Here is a 9,412-nt window from a genome sequence, read left to right as displayed (position 1 = left end):
ATAAAGGTAGAATTAAAGATAGAATGTTATAGACTAAAGATAGCAATTGAAGATAGAATTAAGGAGTAGAATTAAGATAGAATTAAAGATAGAATTAAATCTAGACTAATGATAAGAATTTAAAGATGAATTAATATAGAACTGAAAGATTAGATTAAAGGATAGAGTTTATAAGATAGAATAAGATGAATAATATAGAAACTAAAGATAGAATTAATAATAGAATTAAAGATAGAGACTAAAGATAGATTAAGATAGAATTAATAACGAATAAGATAAAGAATTAAAGATAGAATTAATATAGAATAAAGATTAGAATTATATGATAGAATTAAATATATCACAACTCCTCTCTGTCTCACAACCTCTCATCACACTCAGTCTCTTCACACTTCACTCACATCTCTCACTCAACTCTCTCACACTCACTCTCTCACACTCTCAATCCTCACTGCTAAGATAGAACTAAAAGATTAGAGATTATATAGAATAATATAGAACTAAAGATAGAATAAGATAGAATATAAGATAGAATAAAGATAGAATTAATTACGAACTAAAGATAGATTTAAATAAAACTAAGATAGAACTTAATGATGCATTAAAGATTAGAAGTTATATATGAACTTAAAGATAAGATTTAATATAGAACTAAGGTAGAATTAAGATAGAATTAAAGATAGACATTAATATAGAACTAAGATAGAATTGAAACAGCCATAAAAGTAGAATTAATAGAAATAAAATAGATGTAAAGTTAGGGCCACCACCAGTTTGGTGCAACTTACCTTGTCGTGGTGTGGTGGTTGCGTGCCTTGCTGATCCACAGAGCCTAGTCGGCGGGAGCTAGGCCTGGGGGCCTGGCATGCCGACAGCCTCTGCGGAGTGGAGAGGACTAAAAGTTGTTGCGAACAGCGCGCGAAAGGAAATGAACAACAACTACATTATAAAGATATTCAATTAAGTTATCTAACTAGAACTAAAATTGTTATTAATAATATAGGATTAAATAAGATAGAATCGTCATCAAAGTAACTAGAACTAAAATTGAATATAATAAAGAATATAACTGACTAAGACACTAAAAAAGCAAACCTCAGTAACAATGTGTTAGAACTAAAGATCGGATAGATAATAGGGGAATTAACTGTAGAGTTAAAGATAGAATTATATAGAATTAATATAGAATAAAGATAGAATAGAATAAGACTTGAGAAATTCACCCGAGCTAGCATTAAAGATAGAACTAAATCGATATAGAAGATAATTGATTAATATTAATAACTAAGATAGAAGATAATATAGAATTAATATAGAATTAAAGATAGTTAAGAGATAGAATTAGAATTTATAGAATTAAAGATAGAATTAAAGATGAATAAGTAAATATAGAATAGAATTAAAGATAGAATTTAATATAAGAACTAAAGATAGAATTAAGAGAGTTAAAGAGTTAATAGGATAATTAAAGATAGAATTAAAGAATAGATGAATTAATATAGAACTAAAATAGAATAAAGATAGAGTAAAGATTAATATAGAACTAAAGATAGAATATAAAGATAGATTTACATAGATAATTAGATAAATTAAAGATAGCAATTAAAGATAGAATTTAGAATTAAGAACTTAAAGAATTAAAGATAGAATTAAATATAGAATATAATATAAGAACTAAAGATAGAATTAAAGATAGAATATATGTATAGTCCAAAACTAAAGATAGAATTAAAGATAGAATTAAATATAGATTAAAATATGAACTAAAGATAGAATTAAAGATAGAATTAATATAGAACTAAAGATAGAATTAAAGATAGAGTTTTTTTAGAATATAGAATAGAATTAAAGATAGAATTAAAAGATAGAATTAATATTAGAATAAATAGAATTAAAGATAAGAATGAATATAGAACTAAAAATAGAATAAGAGTAAGATAGAATTAATAGAATAGAACTAAAGATAGAATATAATAAAATAGATAGAACTAAAGATAGAATTAAAGAATTAATATAGAACTAAAGATGATTTAATAGATAGAATTAAATTAAAGATAGAATAGATAAAGATAGAATAATAGAATTTAAAGGAGAATAAAGATAAGAAATATAGAATAGAAGAATAAAGATAGAATTATAAATTAATTAGAAACAAAGAATATAAGATTAATATAGACTAAGATAGAATTAAGATGCATTAAAAAGAATTAAAGATAGAATTAAAAAGTAATAGAAACTAATGATAGAATTAAAATAGAGGACTAAAAATAGAACTAAAAAGACTAATGAGATTAGAATAAAAAGAATAATATTAAGAATTAAAGATAGAAATAAAGATAGAATAAATATAGAACTAAAGATAGAATTAAATATAACTAAAGATAGAATTAACTGATAGAATTAAATATATCACACTCACTCTCTGTCACACACACTCTCACTCACACTCACTCTTCTCACACTCTCACTCACTCTCTCACACTCACTCTCTCACAACTCACTCTCTCACACTCTCTCTCACTCACTCACACTCACTCTCTCACACTCACTCTCACTCACTCTCTCACTCTCTCACACTCACTCTCTCACACTCACTCTCTCACACTCACTCTCTCACTCTCACCCTCATCACTCTCTCTCACACTCACTCTTCAACACTCTCACTCACCCTCTCACTCACACTCACTCACCCTCACTCTCTCACTCTCTCACTCTCTCACTCACTCACTCACTCTCACACTACTCACTCACTCTCACTCACTCTCTCACACTCACTCACTCTCACTCACTCTCTCACACTCACCACACTCACTCTCCCTCACCTCTCACACTCACACACTCTCACTTACTCACACTCACACTCTCACACTCACACACTCTCACTCACTCTCTCTCACACTCCACACTCTCACTCACTCTCACTTACACTCTCACATTCTCTCACACTCAACACTCTCACTCACTCTCACACTCTCACTCTCACTCACACTCTCACATCACACACTCTCACTCACACTCACTCTCTCACCTCTCACTCACTCTCTCACACTCACTCTCTCACTCATTCTCACTCACTCACAGTCACTCTCTCTCACTCACTCTCACTCACTCTCACCTCACGCACTCTCTCTCACACTCACTCTCACTCTGCACTCTCACTCCTCTCACTCACACTCACTCACCCTCACTCTCTCACTCTCACTCTCTCACTCACTCACTCTCACTAACTCACTCACTCACTCACTCTCACTCACTCTCTCACACTCACTCACTCTCACTCACTCTCTCACACTCACACACTCACTCTCACTCACACCTCACACTCACACACTCTCACTCACTCTCTCTCACTCACTCAATGGTGTCTTCTGATTGTATTTTCCGCAGCTGAGATACTGGCAGAGAACGAAACAACAGCCTATAGAAGAGGAAGTCCTGCGGAGAAGATGGGGTTTTCTAGGACACACCCTAAGGAATCCAACACCCAACGTCAAGAAGTCGCTGACATGGAACCCCAGGGAAAGAGAAAGCGAGGAAGGCCGAGAAACACCTGGAGACGGACTCGCCGCCGACACAAGCTAACCGGATTTGGATGGGGTCAGCTGGTGACGGTAGCCCAGGAACAGGAGCGTTGGAGGGCGGTCGTCGATGGCCTATGCACCAGGAGGGGCGACGGGCATAACTGACTGACTGAGATACTGTATTTGAGACTTAAGAAGGAAGGGAAAGGCAGGCAAAATCCAAGAATGTCATCGGAGCATGAAAGCAAGTGGAAGTGAATAATACATCTCTGCAACCCCACAAAACATTAAGGACCATGTGCAATATATTCTCTCAAGATCTTCTTATCTGCTTATAAGGTATTTTATTCATTAAAATGTTATTGATTATTCATGGGGAGTCACACAGTCTGAGACAAAGTCTGATGAAATTATTGAACACAAAGAATAAACATCTTAAGAATGGTACTTAGTCAAGTGTGATAATGGTGTAGTTCATTGTTTTCTCTTCAACCAAAGGAACTGCTGTTGAATAAATGCATCAACTATTATTTTGTTGTACAGATGGCCAGAAGATTGCCCAACATCTCTTAAAGAAGCTAAAGGCAAACAACACTCAACTTCAGATTGTTAGTAATTTGCTGAAAGATCAGGGTTCCAATGTTTCTATGGCCCAGCTTTCAGATATCAACTGTAGGACCAGTGCCAGTGTTAAATTTTGTGTTTCGATTGTTGTACTGGTGATATTACTTTGTTATATATCAATGTGAATGACAGTGCCTTCAGCCACTGATTTTGTTTGTATACCTGTACTTCACCTGCAAATAAGAAACTTTGAATTTCTTGTAATGTTACGTGAATCATGAGATGAAGGGGGAAGGTTTTGAAACTGCAAATAAATTAAATGAGTTTCAGTTGCAAACTATAATTTGTTGTTATTGTTGTTGCTCTTTTTCCCTCTCTTACTCCTTTTCGTTGGGTTGTCCAAAATGAACAAACCATACTAGAGCCAAACTAACAGTGGTGTATGAGGAAAGAAGAGGAGATAAAAGAAAGACAAAAAAGCAATAAAAATAAAGTTTGAAAATTTCATTGTCTTTGTTTGTGTTATTTGCGCTGTTCATCCTTCTCTCCTTTATATATTCTAGTTTTGTTTGTTTGTGGAAAATACATTCAGTCCTGACCATGACAGTATGTTCAGATAGAAGTCTTTCTGCTCTCTTTTCTCTCATCTCTCTCCCTACTCTCTCTGTTCTGTGTTCCCCATGTCCTCTTCTATCTCTCTGTCTCTCTTTTTCTCTCTTCCTCTCTCCATTCTTTGTTCCCTATATCTCTTTTTCTGTCGGTCTGTCTTTTTTCTCTCTGCCTCTCTTTTATCTATATCCTCTATTCCTCTCCCCACCTCTCTCTCCCGTTTCGTCTTTTCTCGTGGAGAAGGGAAGTTACCGTGCTTTTGGTGTGAGTCTGGTAGAGAATCGTGACTAATTACTCAGTGCTGCATGTACCTTGCTGTCGCAGTTTCACGTAAGAGCATATTTTCCTGTCGAGTTTTATTCAAGCATTAAAAGCCGGTCGTCAAGATTGGGGCCCCAGTGAGTTGGAGACATCCCAGAATAGCCGGTAAGAGGCAGGAGGACGGGCTAAAAAGAAAAAAAGAAATCAGGCTTCTGCCTCTAGGATAAATTCTTTCACGATTGGCTGGAAGACTGAGTTAAGAGGTAATATACTGTATGTAAATTATCGAACGTTTCAAACTTCCTTACGTTACATTGATCATAATCCTCTGGTCACATTGCAGACTGGAGAATAGATTATATGAGACAGAGAGCACGATGTCCTAGAGAGAAAAAGCATGGGTAGATAAATGTATACATAGAGAGATTCCTTGATGGAAATTACTGATAAATAAAAATGAAAATTCACTTCAACTTATTTTCTACGTTTCTTGTGATAAGAGATGAAGGTAATATTGATGACAGTGATGATGATAATAATGACGACAGTGGTGATGATGGTACAGATTTGTGTATAAACATTTTTGGTTGCAGGCAAATTTCTCTGCGAACTTATATCAACATTCTATCCCTGTCCTACACAAGAAAGTGTTGGTTATCACCTGTGACATTTATGTTTTATTAACTGCCGGCAACAGCAGCCACAACCACGGGGAAAAAACCTGCAGCAGGAGGCGGCTCTTCAGGTCCGCCGCGCAATTTGCCTCGGCATAATTTGCCTACACTGAATTGCAGGCAGTTAATAACGAAGCCTCTTGGTTTAGTTAAGAACAAACATCTGAAGTAGAGGACAGCCATCACTCAGTATCGCCCCAAACTGCCGCTGGTAGAGCTGCAAAGTCTATTTTCGTAGTCCTGTATAGGCATAGTATGGAGATTAAGTTCTTCGAGAAGAAGCGATTCAGAAAAGTAAGCCAGGGTGATGGTGTTTGGAAGTAAAGCTAAGCGAAACTGTCCAAACGAGCTGAGATGGGGGGCCAACATTATTGCTGTTTTGCTTAAAGCAGGCCCGCTTTCATCGAATAAACTAAATCATTATTAAGATAGCGATGGAACTTTGAAAAAAAGTTGTTGACTTCATTATCTCTTACGTGCTATTGTCCCATAATGTGTCATCTTGCTTCCTGCTCCCAGGATTTCTCAATTTTGTCCGCTATTCTCCTGCTTGCTGTGGGTCCCCCACCACGAGCTCTTCTTAAACAAGTATTTGGGGTCCTAATGGCCCACGTTTTCTTCCAGATATTCTAGAGGTTTGCAGTTCTGGCTACTGCATTTCACGATAAAACTATATGTTCAGTATTGCAAGCGCAATGTGAAATCTTGTTGTACAAGGTTGATATTATTATGTGTTTGGTGTTCTTGGCAGTCTTTTAGAAAATTGCATAAGAACTGCGGCAAAGAGGATTATGTGTTATATGAATCCCATTATTATTATTTTTTTTTTTTAAATTATTTATATTAACATTAGTAATAGTAAGTAGATTTCCTCTGGTAGAATTTATTTTTAGGCATTAGCAGTGTTGTCCATAGGAATGGGAATCCATGGGAATCCATGGGAAACGTCCATAGGATGGGATGGGATGGGACAGCACACATTTGTATTTCCCATGGTAGTCGATACTTGATATTGCAAAATAAATTTACTGTTATTTCATTCATCAAGGATTTAAATCTTTCCTCTGAATCATCTATTGTATGTGAAGTAGGAATTATAGAACAAAAGCCGAAAAGTGGTTTTCAGTGTTGTCCATAGGATTGTTAATACCATGGGAATCCCATGGGAAACATCCCGTGGGATGGGACGGGATGGGACAGGCATAAATTGCCATGGGACGGGATGGGACGGGATAGAAAAATATGTCCATGGACAACCCTGGGCATTAGGATTGGAATTAAATGCCAAAAACTAATCTAGCAGAAAAATTGTGGGACACATGAAAGAAAACATTCTGTCAGATTTTGTCTGTCAATACAATTTTCAGGACACCCTGAAGTTTTTCCAAACTTTAATTGACCTTAAAAAAGCGTGAATCTTTATCAGCAGCGGCATACAAATTCAAAAGTAAAAAACTGTCCGCGCTAAACGCGAGCGAAATAATAAAAATAACTGGGGAGGACATCTCTGGAATATTTGATACAATTATCCAAATTTTGCTTTGACTTCAGGGGACATGACCACAACGTGTTCAGACAAACCACTGTGAGTGCAGTGTCCACGTGACAATACACGCGAGGTTTTCTTTTCATCTTTCACCAAGTCTCGCGAGAACTCTAGATAAAGGACAGTCGTGATGTCACAGACATCAAAGAGTGTGCACTGCTTTCTAACTTTGATGACAGTTATGTTTTTATCTCTGTTTTACAATGTTAGTTCATTTATTACGAATAAAATACAAAACTGGGTGAGCATTTCAATATATAGAAACCTTTATAGCCACGGTCCCTTTCGCGCACCTTTCAGGACGCCTGCTTCCATGTATATAGCGCCGACCTTAACCATACCTGCCTTGTGCCAACAGTGGCACCCATGTACTACGGTCAGCACCGCCTGCACGTCCGCCACAGCCTGCTGCTGACAGACGACTGACCAGGACACGCTGAACTCCGAGGTTGACAACAACATTTCGCTGGGGCTGAAATAATAGCCAGCGCCGACACCATCGGACACTTTCATCTCCAAGCTTTGCTCCACAAGAAACATGCGCACAAGGATAGAAGAGGCAACGGACAGCCAACAGCCACACAAGTACGTTAGAAACAGCGCTGAGCAGACGACTGGTGACGTCAAACACAACAAACGTCAGCTGATCTTTATCTGCCCTATCCCTCTACAGCAGGATAAAAATAGCCTGCGACACTGAAGGGGACTGCACTCTCTTGTTTCGATCTAAGTCTCCTCTTGATCTGTTTTTTGTTGTGTATTTACACTCATTTGTGTTGCTCTGTCTTTGTCTGCACCATACCGTGTCCACCTACACACAACTTCCTATCAACTGCCTCCTTCTTACATCCCGCATAATGATTTCTTCATTCAGTTCGCTGGTGAAAAAAATCACACAGTCGATGCAGTGTGCTTTTATCGTGTAGTCACATATTATTAGTGTATAAACCTAGTGATTGTGTATATATATAGCTAGTGGTCACACATACCTTGCGGGTGTAGTTCATGCTCGCAATACTTACATACAAAGATGTCATACACAGGAATGTGAAGGGTAGCCATGTTTTATCACCAGGTAGCCTACAGGTGTGTCTCACTGACTCCACAACTCTCTTCCTTCTGATCGTTGTAAGGCAGCCAGGGCAAGTTATTTGGTTATTTGTTTGGGTTATCGCTTAGTTATTTTATTATTAGTTTAAGGTTGACTACCGCTCTTTCACATCGTTGTTGTCAGCTTTTTCTTTTTAGATGAAAGACACTGCTCGTTAGGGATTACTTCTGTTGCCTGCTTCCTGAGTGAGCGGTGTTATCTTCATCGGTAGCAGCGCCTCTTTCTTTAGGTTTAGTACTCGGTCTGTAATCTTACTTCTTGTGACGTGAACTATTGAAAACAAACACGTGACTTTGTTTGCTGGATGAGGTCTACTTTTGCTTTTACATTTTATTGGCTGCCTTCTCTCGCTGTCGCCCCTCTATTCCTTCGAATTCTGTAGTTTTCTGAGAAGATATAGTCACCGTACATCATCATCGCTTTCCTGACAGACGACAGTCGCTGTCCACCTTCATCCTCCATCAACATGACGTCACTGAGGACTAACATCCTGTCACCAATGGCTGATTGTGAGATTTCCTGTCATGACGTGTCACGGTCAGGGTATACTGTGTGTTGTGACAAGATGTTGGCAAACTGTGACAGTGTTATTTAATCGGGGTGTAGGTATTGTATCCTGTCATTGCTATTTATTGGTTTATTTGCTATCTGCTGTATATTTATATTGTCAGCCTTTGTTTGACTTTGTTGAAACAGTGGTCACGTGGTGTCTGTGGGTGAATGACTGTTAAACTACTTTAACCACTTAACGACAGTCTGTATCTGTGTTAAACTAACAACAAAAATCTTTATTGAAACACTCATTGTGAAACGTGTGGGCGACATTTATAAAGGATTTGTAACAACATTTGTACATCGTGTGAATGTGTTTGTGTCAAACAGTTAAACTTGTAACATTTGTTGTATAAGTGAGCCGCTAGTGTTTGTTGTGTTTACATCAATAAATCTCTTCACTCAAAGAAGGGGACCACTCGTGTTTGTATTCAGTCTCAGAGTTTTTCCCCTTTGTTTACCATTGGCAGTAAACAATATCAGACTGAATACTTTAGTGCACGACACTGACTTTACAGTCTGATGAGACCCTTTGACAGCACGTGTACAACCTCTTGTAGACACAGTGACACAG

This window comes from Pomacea canaliculata, linkage group LG1 (assembly GCF_003073045.1).
Source record: "Pomacea canaliculata isolate SZHN2017 linkage group LG1, ASM307304v1, whole genome shotgun sequence".
NCBI classification, from domain to species: domain Eukaryota; kingdom Metazoa; phylum Mollusca; class Gastropoda; order Architaenioglossa; family Ampullariidae; genus Pomacea; species Pomacea canaliculata.
Note: the sequence above shows the minus strand (reverse complement) of the source record.